At 40.6% G+C, this 15,395-nt stretch overlaps 1 protein-coding gene and 1 long non-coding RNA gene across 8 annotated transcripts in view; one reads left to right on the plus strand and one right to left on the minus strand.

Annotated features, from left to right (window-relative positions):
- The window catches only part of znrf1 (zinc and ring finger 1), a 236,095-nt gene that overhangs the window by 140,922 nt on the left and 79,778 nt on the right, over positions 1–15,395 (plus strand). The window lies entirely within an intron of this gene.
- Positions 1–15,395, minus strand: part of LOC138744681 (uncharacterized) — a 54,542-nt gene that overhangs the window by 6,760 nt on the left and 32,387 nt on the right. The window contains exon 1 of one of the 2 annotated variants that reach the window (XR_011345702.1): positions 10,817–11,035. The exons of the other annotated variant lie outside the window; for it this stretch is intronic. This is a non-coding gene — a long non-coding RNA (uncharacterized lncRNA). Of the gene's footprint in view, positions 1–10,816; positions 11,036–15,395 lie in introns of those variants that run through there. 2 annotated transcript variants of the gene reach the window in all.

Raw genomic sequence — 15,395 nt, forward strand, 5'->3', positions numbered from 1 at the left:
TGATAATCACGACATCCAGGCATGAAATTACGTCTGATCTTAAACCACTTCTGTTGCTCCTGCAACAGAGGAAGATATTCCTTCACCCAGAACAAATCTGATATAAATTCCACCTGCTTCCATGCTGTGGCCTTTTTCAAACAATTTCAGGATATGAAATAATGATTTAACTGAATCCATTTGTTGAGACATTAACTGAACAGCATTTGCAGTCTTACCTTAGATTTCAGGGTCTTCTGGTAAAATTTCTTTTAATTTATCAGATTTTTGAGGCCACTCCTTTTGAGGCTGTAGAAGGAACCGAGGCCCTGGCACCCACATTCCATTCTTCAAAAGAGATGGCTTTTAAACCTCGGGAAGCCAAATCGGCAGATTTATTCATGTACTTAACATATCTCCTTTGTATTTGATGTGAGACTTTATCAATTTCAGTGATTCTGTTAGCCATGATTGTTTGAAACCTTTTGGTTTATTGTTGATGCATTTAAGCACAAAGGTGCTATTAGTCCAAAATATGGAGTCTGTTAGCTTCGTCTGCAACTCTTTCTTCAACATAGTGTCCATTCTGCTCACTATGGTAGCAGCTGTCACTCCATCGTGGGCTAGTGACTGGTTTCATTGGAGCTACTCTGGCTTTCACCATTGCAAATCCATAATGTACCTGATCCTTGTTATCTTGTAGTAACAGGTAACTAACGGTTCCATCACTGTCTTCACATGCATCAGTAAAATGATGCAAATGTACAGATGTAACAGTTCTGAAATTTGTGTGTTTGAAGTATCTGAGAATCTTGAAGTCTTCCAGCTTCCGAAGATCCTGTATCCATCACGTCTATTTTTTGTACAATGGATTCTGATATCTCATCATCCCATCCAATCTTTTCCTACACAAATCTTTCAGGATCTTCTTGGCAATCAGGACAACTGGTGCCAATATTCCTAGAGGATCATATAATGAACTGATTGTTGATAAAAATTCCCCTTCTTGTGAGAGGTTGGTCCCTCAAAATTATTTTGCACTTAAAATGTTACTCTGAACACACTATTGTTCACCTAACACCCTCTTAACAGGAAAGTAATCATGGTCAAAGTCCAAATTCTTCATTTCTTATGCCCACTCTCAGCTATGGCCAGTCAATATCTGGCAACTATTCCTTGTCCATCTGGTAAGTAGAAAGCCTCTTTTGAAACAGATCTCCTTTTACTCATGATAAAGGACTCTTCCTTCTTTTACTGTAACTGCAAAAGTGAGGCAATCATCCACATTGAAGTTATTCCTGATAGCGCTTTTAGCTTGAGTGCTAAATTGTTCCATGTTGTCCTCAGCACACTTCCTAAGGGCACAACTTGGTGATGAAGTGACTCCAAATAGGTGCCCTGTCATTTTGTATTCCACCATGTTCTGACCGAAGTCTTTATCAAGCCACCAAAGGAGCTGTCTTCATTTGCAACATTGCTTCCATGTCTGCAGTGATGATGACCATCTCTTTATGGAATCTAGTCAAGACCCCAATCAACATACTGGTCAAATCAGGACCTGTAAGAATTGAAAATTTAGTGAAACTCCACGAAAGGTTGCTCCACAATCAAGCACCATACTAAGATTTTTTTCTTCTGTGAATGGAAAGCTCCATGGTGTGGTTAAGTACCATTTTTTGCCATCACTACATTCTAAAATAGTATCTGGTATTTTCTCTGCATATCCTTTGGATATCATATCAGACACACATTTAAATTCATTCTACGTTGCTTGATAGCACTTCTATTATCAAGCATTCATTTTTCTCTTTTATTCAAAGGTAATCCAAAGCAATAATGATCATTAATCAGCTTGGCAGAATTTGATCCTGATTTCAAGAACTGCTGGCCTTCCTTTGAAGGTACTTGGTCATCCCTGATGCATTTAAGAAAGTCATTCTTAAACTGCTGCTCCCACTGACTATCAAGCTTAACCATCGATATCACGTTGACACTTATAGCTGACTGATTTTGAACCTCTCTTCTTTCTCCTAATGGTCCATTAATTGTCCAACCAGCATAGTTTTGACAGCGTAAGGTCCATCTCCCACACTCCTTATCATGTCTAGTGGTTCCAGAGCTTTTAGTACATCTGAACCAATCCTGAGTTGATTTCATGGAAAATGAACATTTTTCAAATGCGTCCACAATTCAATGATGTTTTGATACAGGATGTTTTCTTTCTGCACAAGCATGGTCTTCTGAAGATATATGCCTGGAAGATCACAAAAATTGTTACTATCCAGTCCAGTCTAGGCCCAAAACAATGTTGGTTTCAATGTTTTTAACTTGACCTATAGTTCTCAATAGAATTTTTGTATTTCTTTCTTGAAGATTAAGTTTATTCATTAGCCCCTCAGTGCAAATGACGCAGGGCTACCTGGGTTAAGAAATGCGTAAGTATGCACTATTGCACTTCCTTTCTTGGCCTTCACCTGTACAGATACTATCAAAAGTTTACAGTTATTTTCACCAGCCCCATTAAGACCATTTGTTAATACCAAGGCTTCAGCACTGTTTGCATCTGCTTTTTGTCATTTGATCTTTTTCAGTATTCTTCTTTTCCTGGAAGATGTGTAGCATTTTAGGATGTTGTTGACTATGTATGTCGCAGCTGAGTCACTTTTTGCAGTATTTGTTCCTGTGTCCTTTACAAAGACAGCCAAAACATACTTCATCTTCCTTCAAAAAGCAATTTTCTCACTCTGCGTCTTCTTTTCCATGGGTGCACACTTTTCCAAATCATGCTTATCTTAACAGAACAACAGGCAAACTCTCATTTTCCTTAATTTCTTTATCCGCCATTGCCAGAGAGGTGGCAAATGAACTTTAAAAAAAATTTTGGTTGAGGAGACGATTTGGACTTCTCACTTTCTTTATTTATTGTTTTGAGTACCTGAGATAACTCCATACACTGGATGTGTGACAACGTCCACTTCCCCTTCAATGAAATCCACCAAATCTTCGAAAGTAGCCACTTCATCATATTTTTTCTGGTTTTCAACAACTTGACTTCTCCACAGTCCTTTCATCCATTAGGGTAATTTATTTATAATGATTAGCATATTATTAGGTATGTCAAGCTCTTGAAGATGGCCGATCCTGGTCATGACATTGCTACATCCTCTTAGAAAGAGGATGTAAGCTTGAGTCATCTGGTCTTATTGACAACCATGAAAGAGCCTTCTGTACAGCTGTAGAAATTTTATACTTGTTGCCAAAATGCTTCTCCAGTAATGACTTAGCCTGTTTGAATCCTTCATTTGGAGCCATATGTTGGCAACTTTTTATAAACTCTTCTGGTTGTACACTCGTGAACTGCTGCAAACATTATAAACCATCCTCAGAGCTTTGACACTTTATTTCAATACTGCATTCAAAGCTTTTCATAAGTGCTTGGTATTCAAGTGGGTCCGATCAAAAACTGGCATCTTTCTCCTGGGCGGAGAAGAGAGAGTCTGCAAGTGAATTAATGATGCAGCCACTTAGTCTTGTCTTGTCATGCCTGGGTGTAAGTTACTTTGTTTACCCAGATTTCTAATATCTGCTAAAAGCAGGTGGTATTCTGTTTCATATGATGGCATTAGGCTCACATCTCTGCCTAATACAATCATTATTGGGGTTTGAGATTTGCCACTATCGTGCCTCCACTTGACTAGTTCAGGGCCAAGCACGATTCGTAACTGTAGGACTGGCTCAGCAATGTGCCTTCCTGTTTAATTCAGGGCCAAGGATATCTGTGACCATAGCACCGACTCAACCTTGGTATTAAATATATTCTTTCTCGGTTGACACTTCAGATAATTTACTTCGAGCACCTGACACCTCTAGCCTCTAGTACCTTTGACCTGGCCTGATTAACAGCAATTTCTGTGTCCAGATCCAGCAACTCTTCCTGCTCTTCAAAGGCATATCTATCTTGAAGCAATTGCTGCTCCTGTTGCCCCTTTAGCTGCTCCTGTTGCCCCTTTAACTGCCTCTTCTGCTCTTCTATGTCAAATTTATTTCGAAGGAGCTGCCAAGTCTGCCTGAATCTTTAGATATGTAGATTCAGTACTTGAAGCTCTGAAGCCTGCTCTAGAACTCCTCTTACTTGTCTTGCTTCCAGCATTTGGCACACTATCGTCGGTCTCAGACATCAAACGTGCACAACAATAACTCCAAATCCAAAACAGTCCACAAAGGAAAAGAGGCAGTTTCACTAAACTGTGTTCTAACTTGCAATAAATACACAGAAGGAATCCTTTAGTAAGGCTTACTGCTCCTTCAATGGCCTTGGCGCTGTTGATGTTTGTGCCTTTTTCTTCGAAATGCTCTAAACAGAACCCAATGGATCCAGTCTGAATTCCAAGTCCAATTTCCAACTTTCTATTGACTTTAAATTCTGCATTTTATTGACAAATGAGTCAATAGTTCCACTTTTATGACTAAAATGTTGTGATTACCTTTATAATAGCTAGAATGTCGTTGTTTGATTCGTTCAAGAAAAAGTTCATACTCAAATTGAATTTTCCACAGTTTATTAAACCTTATATCAGTTACTACATTATTATAACTTGGTAATACGATACTAAAACTATGATAAAACAATTGAATTATACTTAAAATTGCCAATAAAAGTTTTCGGACCAATTCAAATTCTTCCATCTTCACAGAACAAAAGAAATGAAAAGAAGCCGTTATCTCAAACATGCAAAGAGCTAGCCTAACCTTAAAGCTGGCTGTTACAAGGAGACAACATGAACTATGTCAACATCTCCTTGTCGCTTGCAACGTACAATTCATTTTAACTCTTACAATGAAATTTGTCTATGCTATGAAGAGAAAATGGTCTCATTTGAATTTATTGTCACATGTAGTGAGGTACTGTGTAAAACTGTGTTTTACATTCTATCCAGGTAAGTCAACCCATACTTGAGTACAGCAGGCAGTGCAATAATAAAACACTCTAGTGTAGTATTATAAAGTCCAAAATGTAAGGTGTGCAGAAAAGTACAGTTAAAAAAGCTTACACTTTTACTAATGAGAGGTCTATTTGAGATTCTGAAAACAGCAGGACAGAAACTGTTCTTTAATCTGGTGGTTTGTGTTTATATTCTGCCAGGTGGAAGGGGGAGAAGAGAACATGACTGGGATGCGATGGGTCCTTGTTAGCTGCTTTCTCAAGACAGGGATGTTTCGATGTTGATGTTGTGCCTGAGCTACGTTTACCATTCTGTGCACTTTGTTGTGATCTTGGGCAGGGATGAAATAACTGGAGAATGGAATGGAGTTCCACAGTGGGAACTGTGGATGGAAAAAGTGTAGTTAATGTACACTTGAAGTGGAAATTTATTGCTAAGCTGTCACCTGAAATGAAGACAGAGAGATCGTGAAAGTGATGAATTTGAGGTAAAAATGAGAGCAGGGAAGCTTCAAAGGTGACAAAATTGTAGAATTCAGTATGAGAACAGGAGGCAACATAATTGAGGCTTTTCCCAAGTTCTCTGAGACTGGTACTTGGAGTTGCAACCTATGAATGACTGTGTTTCTCTTCCCACCTGTTCTTGACCCATCCCACTTCCTCATTAACCTGTTTCCTGATTGTGGCTTCATCTGCAGACATGAGATCATTTTTTGTGTTTGCAGTCATATTAACCATATTTCTCTATTACTTAGTTTGCACCCATACTCACCTTAGGGTTGACTGGTTATCCTACCTGATGTGCATTGAGGAGTTGTGTCATCAGGAACACTAAAGCCACAGTTTTTAACAGCTGTGGGGAAGTTTCATTCATTATTTCTGCAGTCTTCACTGCAGCCAGTTTAGCTGAACTTTGAAAGTCATAAGCTGCACATCAGCAAATCTGCCCTCTCTTGCTTTTTCACCATTGCCAATGGTTAACGTGTATGTTGTCTAATCCTTGGGGTCCTTTCCATTAAACTAAACTGATGCCATGTGTGCATACCTGAATAAGAAAAGGGGAATAATGAACTTCCTCTTTTTATTGGTGAATAATTTAAATGGAATGATTCCAGTTAGCACAATTCCAATACCCATTTACCTGACTCACCTCTACTTTCTCCCTGCCACTGATCGGTAAAGTTTCCACTTGGCCACAATACAAAAGTAAAAGAACTGAATGAAAAGAATTTTAAATTTCATACAAAAGCTAATTAATTACTTTTCAATGCTTCCCTTGTGCTCATCATCTATGTGCTCATGACTGTCAAATTGCTTCTTCCCAGAGGTAACAGCATGACTAGTAGACTTGTGGCACCTATACTTCTTTCTTGGTGGCAGCAGTGAGAACAGAGCATGTGCTGGGTGGTGAGGGTCTTTGATGAATCTGCTGCTCTCCAATGGCAGCATTCCCTGTAGATGTTCTTAGTAGTGGGGAGAGTTTTGCCTGTGATGTCCTGGACTGTGTCCACTACCTTTTGGAGGGTTTTATGCTCAGGGGTATTGGTGTTACCATGACGCAGCCAGTCAGCACACTTTCCACCACATCTCTAGATATTTGCCAGGGTTTGTGGTGCCAAACCAAACCTCCGCAAACTCTTGAGGATGTAGAGCCACTGACCTGTTTTCTTCATGATCCATTGGTGTGTTGGGTCCAGGAAAGATCCTCTGAGATCATGACTCCCAAAAGCGTAAATTAGTTCCCCCTCTCCACCTCTGATCCCCCAATGATCACTGGATTGTATACCTTTGGCTTTCCTTTTCTGAAGTCATCAATCAGCTTAGTTTTGGTGACATTGAGTGCAAGGTTGTTGTTGATGGACCATTCAGCCAAGTTTTCAATCTCCCTCCTGTTCGCTGACTCATCCCCTTCCTTTATACATCCCACTATCGTGATGTCGTTGGCAAAATTGTAGATGGTGTTATTGTACTGAGCTACACAGTCATAGGTGTAAAATGAATAGAGCAGGGGGCTAAGAACGTAGTCTGTGGTGCTCAGGTACTGATGGAGATTGTGGAGGAGAAGTTCTTACCAATCCTCACTGATTGTGGTCTGAAGGTGAGAAAATCCATGATCCAATTATACAGTGGGGTGTTAACTCCCAGGTCTTGGAATTTGCTGATCAGTTTTGAGGGGATGATGGTGTTAAATGCCGAACCACTGTCTAGGTGTTCCAGGGCCTTGTGTAGAGCAAGTGAGATGTTGGTTCCCCATCAAATGTTCTCATTAGAACTCTGCATTGAACTCTTATTGAATATCCCCTATTCAGTCATGCACTATTCTTCCAGACTGAAGATCCAACAACACATGCAGATCACCCACTAAATAGAGTATAAATTTGAATAACAGTCCATATTGATCATTACTGTACGCATTGAATTGAACTGCTGATCAATCTGCAGTATGTTGCAGTTCTGAAGTACAGTGTCCTACATAATGTTTGGGACAAAGATACTTTTTTTCCTTTACTTTCCCCTATGCTCCACGGTTTTAAATTTGAAATCAAACAATTCACATGATTAAAGTGCACATTCCAGATTTTATTCAAGGTTATTTGTATACATTTTGGTTTGGCCATGTAGAAATTACAGCACTTTACTCCTGCTTGTTTCAGGGATTTGTCCTTTTGTTTTATGCTTCATGTCGAAGGCATGCTCAATTGTATTTAGAAGTAAAACATGAAAGTCTGCAGACACCATGGTTCGTGTGGCCATTTCAAACTTAACAAAACGGAGGACATGCAGGGTTAGCATCAGAAACTCTCTCGGCAGAGTGGTTGGGCAGTCAGGACTTGGTGCGCTGCCATCACACTTGCCCCTCGCTGCACGTGCACCAGCCAGTGCTTCGTGCGCTCGCACATGGGCACGAGAAGAAACATGGGTGGGCATGCCGCATTAGTGCCTTTTCTGCCACTTAATTTGTCCTCCATTTGGGGGTGTATGGCCTCCACCTCCAAATGGAGGACAAATTAACATCCAGCTCGAGTTGGTGCCAGACAGGGCTCAAAAGCCAGACAACTAGCCACCCTAACCATGGTTGAAGTAAAAACACAATGCTGGAGAAACTCAGCAGGTCAAACGTGTCCTTTATATTGCAAAGATAAAGATACAGAACTGACGTTTCGGGCTGGTGCCCTTCATCATACCTGTAATTCTACATGGTCAAACCAAAATATACAGAAATAACCTTGAATGTGCAATTAATCACATGTGAATTGAATGATTACAAATTTAAAACTGTGGAGCACACTGGCAAATCAGGGAAAAAATGTCTTTGTTCCCTAACATTATGCTGAATATCATAGAGTTTGACAGAAAGGTGCAGCATGAATACAGGCCCTTCAGACTCCATGCCAACCATAAACTACCCAATTATAGCAATCCTATTTGGGAAAAACTCTCCCTACATTCTCATCAATTCCCCAAGAATCTACAATTTGTGCAATCAGGCGCAGTTTAAAAGAGGCTTCTAACCAATCAATCTGAGTGCCTTTGGGATTTAGGGGAAATCCGAATACTGGTGGAAACCTAATGGATCACATGGAGAATGTGTGAACCTCACAGAGATTGAACCTGAATTACGGGTGACCTGTGACTCTATTTGTGGTGGTACTGGGCCACACTGTGATGTGACTTGAAGAAAACAGCAGTATGGGGGTTCTCGTGCGATGGTGGATTCTTACATCAGCTGCACCTTCTAAAATCTGACAGGTTTGCACAATGAGACAGAGATAGGATCCATGGAAGTGATGTTATCTTCAGTGTTATCATCCTTCCTGTGAGCCATGGCCCCAGCAATTATTGTTGCATTGATAGCCAGCACCGCACCTTGTTCTTCACATAGATTAGCCCCTGCAGGTATGTCTGTCACCCTCCTGTAGAGGTTGTGTGCTGCCATCTTCTGCAAATGAAAGTGTGTGAAGCTAGTGAAGTTGTGCAACCTATTTGGGTTATGTTGGTCTATTTATTGAAGAGAATGAGATTTTGTCATATGGAAAAACATGATGATCAGATGCACCAAAATTCTTGCTGCAGCTACACATGTATACAAAATGCACAAATGATAAGTATGAATGTAAATGTAATTATTGCACATTGGCTGTATGTACATGCGCTGAGATGTGTAAAGGTTCGTGTTGTGTGTGGGAGTGCAGAAGTTTGGGTATAATTCAATATCATTTAACTTATGGACAGCTGTATTAGCAAAGGCCTGCTGTAAGAGCTATTATGATTAATGGGTACACCTATGACCTCTTGCCTGTTCGCCTGAATCCCTCCTCCTGCCCCTTCCTCTCTCCTCTTCCCCCCCCCCCAACCTTTTTATTCAGGCTTCTGCCTGCTTTTTGCTCCTACCTTAACAAATTGTTGAAGCTCCCCTTTACTTTTGGTAGATGCTGCATGTCCTGGGTTTCTTCAGCATTTTTGTGCATTGGGTTAATGATAGCACTTGAATGTGATCGAAAGATTGTTTTTCAGAGTCTGTAGACTTTCTTGTATAACTCTAAAGAATGTTTTGGCCAAGTTTGCAACTAAAGTTGTGATTCTATTTAAGACTATTGCCAGTGAGAGCGAGATGAAATTCATGGCCAAAGGGGAGAACGTGCAATGAGTTCAGCATTTTCTCGGTGGTTGTTTGGAGAAAATTTGAGCTTATTCAGATAGAGTGTTGCTTGATTTTGGATAATATGGCCAACTGAATCTGGTTGTGTGGTGCCAGAACCAAGGAGTTGATAGTAAACGAAGAAGAGGAGGGTGAGGGGACCTTGCAACTATGTTCATTAACAAGATGGTGGTAGAGAAGCTTAGTACCTTCTAGTTCCCTGAGAGCCCATATTATTGAATGACCTCTCCTGGAGCCAGCACATTGAGGCAACTGTGAAGAAGGCACAGCAACACCTCTATTTTCCAAGAAGCCTGAGGAGATGTTATATGCTGTTGAATACTTTATCAAACTTTTAAAGATGTACTGTGAAAACATACTGACTGCACCACACTCTGGAAACTTGAATGCCAAGGAAACCAGAAAGCTATAGAAAGTGGCAAACCTAGTCACTTCTATCACAGATGCAGACACCCTGCCCATTGAAAGCATCAAGGTGAAATGCTGTCTCAAAACATTGAAACCAACATCAGAAAGGATCCCCAGTCACACTGGTCATTGTCACTTCTCACTGGTCCCCGAAGGCAGAAGGTGCAGAAGCTTAATGTCCAGCACATTTCTTATCTAGCAGCAATCAGGCTCTTGAACCTCCCCATGCACCCCTAACCATAAACCTAAAGATCTGTCGGAACTCCCAAATAACATTTTTTTTCTCCTCCAGTAACTGCAACTGTGAATATTATTTATCTGTCCTTTGATATTTATTATCTTTTTTTAGTCTTGGCCTAATGTGGTCATTTAGTTTATACTATTGGTGAATCTTGTGTTCCAGTTTGGCTGCAGCAAGTGAGAATTTCAGTGTACTTGTGTTTTTTAAAAATTTGTTTTAAAAAAAATTAAATATGCAGCATGGTAACGGATTATTTTGGCCCACAAGTCTGTGCTGCCCAATTTATACCCCATTAACCTACACCCCTGGTACGTTTTTGAACAATGGGAGGAAATCAGAGCCTCCGGAGAAAATCCACACAGGCACAGGAAGAAAGTACAAATTCCTTACTGACAGCACGGGTTTCAAACCCCAGTCCAGTCCTATTCACTGGCTCTGTAAAAGCATTACACTACCCACTACACCAACCATGCTGCCCACATGATGTTGAAATAAGATGTTGGCCCTCTTGTCACTGATGTAGCTTTCAGAGTGCATCAATGCAAAGACATCAATAAATAGCCAACAAACAACGAGTAACAGTTACCTTAAGTGAAGAATATCTGTTGCCCATTGCATGAATTCATTTATGAATCAGGAACTGTTTGACCTAACAGCTTAGGAACCTTGGCAATCCAAAATCTAGTCAAAAGTATTGATGCAAATCCAGTTGTTTTGTCTAACACCGATCAATTGAGATCACACATGCAAGTGGATAATGAAACAAGTAGTCACTGATCAATTATCATTTCAAATAGGCACTGACATGGTTCCGTCCTGACCTCTTTGGGTGGGGGAGAATAGCTTTGAGGGCTTTCAGGAACAAGTTATATGAGTGGGGAATGGAATCTGTCAAATGGTCAGGCTGGAACAAAATATAATTAGACAGCTGTCATCTCCCGAGTAGATTTATTCAACAGAGATGTTTGTGGATGAGTGAGTCAGCTGTTGAAAATGACAGTTCAACTCATTTGTACATATTGAATTTTTTTGAGGTTCGTGTCTTTGCTCTGATGTAACCTTGATTTAAATTAAATCATGAAATTCTTGACAAAACATACAAGTTCATGAAAATGTTATTTCATGAAGATTTTTGAAGTGAACAGATTAATGAAACAAATGCAATTTTAATGCATTGCGCAATCGACATTGACATTCTGGCAATGAATGAGGGTACATTCAGACAGTAAACAAGGATATGTTCTTTGAATCTTTTGGCTGATTGATTATTCAACTTTAAAGTTCTGTTATCTGATTCAGATTCTTTTTACACCAGATACAATTAATTACCAATGATCTCTACATTTTCAACCATTAATCTGGCTGCCTGTTGCCCTTCTTACTTCATGGGCTCCTTGCGTAACCATCACATGGTGGTGGTTTATAATTTTTTTCTATGCTAGAGAGGCAGGGCATCCTTAATCTTTCAATGTTTTGTGCAGTTGATTTTCATAAACATTCATTTAAGAATAAAAGATATTTCATGGATTTTGGTAATATAAATTACCGTATATTTCGGTTTATAAGTTGAGTCTTGAAACCCTCAAAAATCTCTCAAAAAATGGGGTCAACTTATACTTTTGAGACCTTAAATTCAACTCAAAAAAACTACTGGACACTGATTTGACATACAAGTTGACCCTTGAAAACCGATTTGGTGTGTAGGTTGACCCTTGAAAGACAAAAAAAAGACCCTGACTCCAACAAGTTTTCATTGAAAATTTTATCGAATGAATTTTTTATTGAACAAAATCACATTCAGAACCCTTCAAAATCACTCTCGTCGTCTGAGGCAAAGCTAGTGGCAAAGCACATCCAAACTCTCACTGTTTAAACAATCATCATACAGGTCCTGATGAGGTGGTTTCAGCTTCATCGTCAGTGTCCCACAATAAATCATCTTCCATGCCAACGATTACACAAGAGATACCGCACTTTTTAAATGATCTTATTACAGTCTCTACTTACACTTTGTCCCATGCTTTGAGCATGAAGTCACACAGCACATCAAATGATGTTGCACGCATTTGCCTTGCCTTTTGTAAACTATTTTTCTGCACTCGATCTCCATGTATTCCAATCCTTGCGCACGTAGTCTTTGAATGACTTGTTGAAGCAGATATAGAGAGGTTGCACTAGAGATGTCAAACCACCTGGGAATATTATTTTGTGCTAACCTACTTTTAGTGTTCTCAGTTAAGTGGCTATGAAACACATCCCAGACCAGCAAACTCCATTCCTGGCTGCCTGTTCCACACATTGTCCATCCATAGTTTATCCATTTTCATCCATCTATCCTTTTTCATGAAAATGTACAAAAACACCTGCTTGGGAATTTTATTTTAGGTTTAATTTTGAAGATTACCATGGATCTTAACTTTGCATGATAGCACCTGGTCCTCTCATGACCTGTACTTCTAGTTTGCACAGTTTTAACACCTTTCCATTCCACTGTTCTTTTGTCTATCATGTCGAAGTTCATGGGGGTTTTGTCCAAATTTCCGATATTTGCCAATGCAAACTGGTGTTTCTGCCAGTTCTGTATAATAAACTGGTGAAAACTACAACTTTATGATCAAGATCTTTTAGTAGTTTCTGAGCAATTGGTTTTTTTTTGTCGTAATACCAGATTCTTCCTGTTCATGAAATGGTTGCACCAGCCTACTGTAGCTTCAAAATATTTACTGAGGTCTGGGTGCAACTTGGCCACTTCAGTGCAAATGTTCTTTTATTTCGGGTGACTATGTAGCAATCTAGCCTCTGTTCACAGACCCATTCTACAATGTGATTTTCCTACTCTGGCCAACGAGTATTCTCATCGAATATTGCCTTTTTGGTATTTTTCATAAAGTCTCTTCCTTCTTCCTCAAATCTCTTTACCAACTCATGTATATCAAATTTTCTCTAATAACACTCTCCCTTTTCTGGATTTCTCTAACTCTATTTCAGGAAACGGAGTCTCCACTGACATTCATTACAAACCCTCTAACTCCCACAACTATCTGGACTACTCGTCCTCACACCCTGTCCCTGGCAAGGACTCCATCCCCTTCTTTTGATTTCTTCTTCTCAACCGCATCTCCTCCCAAGATGAGATCTTCCAGTCCAGAGCCTCTGAAATGTCTGCCTTCTTCCACAACGTAGCTTCCTCTCCACCACTATTAACTCGGCCCTCACCTGCATTCCCCACTCATCTGCCCTACCCCTCCTGTCCCTAGAAACAATAAACCTACCACCTACCACCCCGCCAGCCTCCGCATCCAACACATCATCTATCAGAATTTTCAGTACTTCCTACAGGACCCCATGTCCAGACACATTTTTCCTCCTTCTCCCTTCTCAGCCTTCTGTAGGGACCACTCCCTCCATGACTCCCTGTGCACTCTTCCTTCCCCACCCATCGCCCCCCCCCCCCCAGCACCTTGCACTGTGGTCGTAGGAGGTGCTCCCTCATCGTGGTCTGAGGTCCTAAATAGAGCTTTCAGGTAGGTGAAGCAACACTTCACCTGTACTTCCAAAGAACTCATTTACTGCATCCGGTGCACCCTCTGTGACCTTCTCTACATCAAAGAGACTGGTCGCAGATTAGGAGATCGCTTCACCAGCACCTCCTCTCTGTCCGCAACAAAAGCAACCACCCCGTAGCTAACCATTTCAATACTGAGTCACACTCTATCAAGCTCACATGCCTGTCCATGGCCTTTCACACTACCCCACCCTGACCACTCGCAGATTGGAGGAACTTGAGTTCACTGCATTCCACTAATCAGCTTGCTTTTTCCCCCTTCCCCCTCCTCCCTTAACTAGTCATTCCAGTTTCTTCTTCCTTTCTGGCTCCACCAAACCTAGACCCCCCCCCCCCCAATTCCTGCAGTGCTCCCTCTCCCCCATTCCCCCACCCTCACCACCCCCTCTCCCCCCCTTCCCCCTTTTGTTTGGACATCTCTCATGTTTCCCATGCCATGATGAAGGGCTCCAGCCCGAAACATTGGTGATGTAATTTTACTTTTGCTACATAAAGGCACTGTTTGACCTGCTGAGTTTCTCCAGCATTTGTGTGTTTTTTTTCCAAGTGAAAATAATGTGTTCCATTTTCTATTTCACTTCCACAAGATATTGATCTTCCATAGATTTGATATTCAAGATTACTATGCACTTTAGAGCAGTTGAAATGATGTCACAAGCTTTGTGGTCATATTTGTCATACAGTTTCTGCATACAGTAGTTCTAATTTTTTTTTAAGGGATTTTTATGCTCTTGTTAAAATATGTACTATTTGCTGTTGGGCCACACTTTTCTCACCTTACCCCACCCACCCCTCTGATTTCAAATAAAGATTTCCCTCTCTCCTTTGACGGTAATTTAAAAGTACTTAATTCTCTATGAAATCTTTTGAAGAGAAGGAGGCTGAGAAGTGCAATTAGAGTGTGAGGCAGATCAAGTTATAACAGATGCTATGTTTCCAGCCATTCATTTCACCATGCAAGCATCTACAGAGATGAACATGCTCCTTGTGGTCGACAGTTCATGCTGGATGGCATTTGATGTGTATATCTCATTGTCCTGGCACGATGTGAAGGAAACATTCCAGGTTTATGAACAACTTGTGTGTGGCTATTTTGGTCAAAATGATGCTAATGGTTGCAAGTCCTGGCATATCACTCGAGCTATCATGTTGAGGAGCTGTAAAACAAAAGTTTGCATCATTCTATCAGGTGTACAATCTGCTGAGAAAGCTGTTGGAGCTGGTATACCTCAGGACCATATTTGTTAGCTATCTCTGTGTAATCTACCCAATAGGTCATCGAAGAATTGTCCTTGCCCCTTCTGTGTTTCCAGTGCTGCCTGCCCTTTTGTGGTGCAGCCGCTCTGCTATTTGGTGGAAAGTTGCACTGAAGATGGAACGTTGCAGCACTGGCCCACAATATTGTGCCAACCTATAGAAACCAACTCCACCACAATTTCACCTAAAACTATCTCGCTCTCAATTTTCTCCTTTATTTTTGCATCTATATCCCTATCTAAGACTCTTAAATCTCCCTATTTTACCAGCCTCCAGCACCACCCCTTGCAGGGCATTCCAAGCACCTACCACTCCCTGTGTAAGATAACTTGCCTCTGACATC

This window comes from Narcine bancroftii, chromosome 10, assembly GCF_036971445.1.
Source record: "Narcine bancroftii isolate sNarBan1 chromosome 10, sNarBan1.hap1, whole genome shotgun sequence".
In the NCBI taxonomy this organism is placed as follows: Eukaryota; Metazoa; Chordata; class Chondrichthyes; order Torpediniformes; family Narcinidae; genus Narcine; species Narcine bancroftii.